Genomic DNA, 2,417 nt, shown 5'->3' with positions numbered 1-2,417 from the left:
TCACGCTCCGATCTAGATCCACAACCGGTTTTGGAGCTTACAACTCTGACACTACTGGACAAGAGCTCTGTATATAGCAGGACTGTATACGACTTGTACTCACTGAACAGACTCGCGATTTGAGAACGGAATAGATTTCTTAGAACGCTCAGCTGATGTACGGTAAAGGAGAGCGAGGCGTTAAGAGGTAAAAGAGGGTTTGAGAGTTTACAGGCGAAAGAACTTTTTTGATATGCAGTCAGAATTAATTGATTTTATTTCTATTTATTTTAGAGTAGGCTACATTCATCCCTATATTATTTTTTAAATACATTCAATTAAATAAAATATTTACTACAATCAACAGAGAAAAGTTATTATAGCAAATGAACATGAGCGAACACTGTTAAAACCAATAGCACTTTACACAATGGTTCTTTCTTTCCTTTGAAATTGGGAGTTAGATATGAACATTAAAAAATATCTGTTGGAAAGTAACGAAACCTAGCCTATATATAAAAAAAAATTAAGTATGGCCAAGAACAATTGAGGAAGTCAGCGCAATAGTGGTCTAAGCCTTTTTTTTTTAAGAAATGTAGAAAAATCAAGTTATATATAATTGTGGTTTTTCCTAGACTTCGAAAAATCAAATTTTGTTGGTAGTGGTGTCTTGTGTAATGCTTATCAACTTAACTGCTATGTTATATAATCTTTTATTAAGAAGTTTTAGATATATTATAGATTTTATTATGATCCATAACAAGAACCGAAATCTGTTGTGAAGAAGCGGATCTGTCTCGTTCGCTCGGTCTTGCGCGTTATATGAACTGTGCCCTTGAAGTCCGCTGGCCTCTCTTACACTCCTCTCCCAACCCTTCATGCTGCTAAAAGCGTGAAGTGAGTAAGGACTTTAGAACAAATCTTGTGAAGTTTTATTTAGTTGTAAGGAAAGGTAATTTTTACAACAAAAATAAGATTAAACTTCGACAGAAATATATCTACATATAGGTACATCACATTATGTTTTTAAAATACATGACAGTTGTTACTATACAAATTACCGAAAGAAAACAGCTATAATTACATTCTTCACATAATATTCAAATAAATCACAGTTTCTCGGTAACAATATTTGTATGACTATACGGATGATGAAAGTATTACAGGCACTATGTTCGATTCAAGTTAGTCGAGTTTGACGAAGTTCGATATTCGTCGATGTTCGCTATGCAGAAGAAGGCCTGTCGTGTTTGTTCCACTTTGTTATAAAAATATTCGCTGTCGTCCACTCCCACCCTTTCATGTTTTAGCACAGACCTTGCGATTAGTTTTTCATATAAAATAAGGCGAAGTTTATAATGTCTTGGTTGGCTCTCTCTCACGTTCGAACATTGCAGGACACTATTTTAAACCGCTTAAGGATTTGAGCTTATATCTTGCGATTAGTTTTTTCACATGGAATAAGACGAAGTTTGCAATGTCTTGGTTTCCTCTCTCATGTTTGAACATTGCACGTACTAGCCGGTACTTTGAAAATATACTTTTTAAAATATATTTTGATTTATTTATACGTATATTTGTGTGAATGTTTAGTCATATTAATAACAAGAAAATGACCAATACTCATTACTATGCATAACTTCGCAAGATATGTGCCTGATATCCTTATGCAGCTAAAGTTTAAAGGCGCAGGAAGAGGAGGAACTAAAGAGAAAGGCTCCGAACGTATGTAAGGAAGGGAAATATTGAACAAACGCAAAGGGAGCTTCAGTCCTGCAGAGACTCGGCAAACATGAACCGAACATAAGACCCCTTACCGGTTTTCAATGGACTCTGTTATTTTAGTTTACATGCTTCACTTCCACGTACTGTTGGGATGTCTATGGAGTAGGGCGAAGTTTGTAGTATCTTGATATCCCCTCTCATGTTCGAACATTGCACAACACTAGTGCGGGCGTGAGTGCGTATGTATGTATGTATGTATGTATGTATGTATGTATGTATGTATGCATGTATGTATCAGAGTGCTGCATTGGAGTTAAATCGCTCGCTTGAACTCTGTCGAATGTCGCACGCTCGAGTGAGATAAGATCGGTCGTGATATGCTCGTAATAAATAGAAGCATAGTACAAGGTCATCTCACCGACATGTCTTATCTTGTATGGAAGGCGACAGATAAGATACACATATGTTTTGCTCACACGGTAAAAATAAGGCTTTATTTCCTACGTTTATGACAAACGTCTATTGGAACATACCAAAACAGTAACATGAAGTTATAAATAAAATAGTATGAAAAACTTCGATATACAGTTATTATTCCTAATTAATAATTATTCAATATTTGATATACCACATATATAATATGATAGGTCCATACATAGTGTTCCGCCTATATACTACGACAATGTAGAAACGTTTTACAAAATATTATTGAT

At 35.1% G+C, this 2,417-nt stretch overlaps 1 protein-coding gene across 1 annotated transcript in view; it reads right to left on the bottom strand.

The window, feature by feature from the left end:
• LOC138708543 (uncharacterized) overlaps window positions 1–2,417 on the bottom strand; it is a 59,876-nt gene that overhangs the window by 29,091 nt on the left and 28,368 nt on the right. The gene's annotated exons all lie outside the window — the stretch shown is intronic.

This window comes from Periplaneta americana, chromosome 11 (genome assembly GCF_040183065.1).
Source record: "Periplaneta americana isolate PAMFEO1 chromosome 11, P.americana_PAMFEO1_priV1, whole genome shotgun sequence".
NCBI lineage: Eukaryota > Metazoa > Arthropoda > Insecta > Blattodea > Blattidae > Periplaneta > Periplaneta americana.
This window is presented reverse-complemented; position numbering and strand designations above follow the sequence as displayed.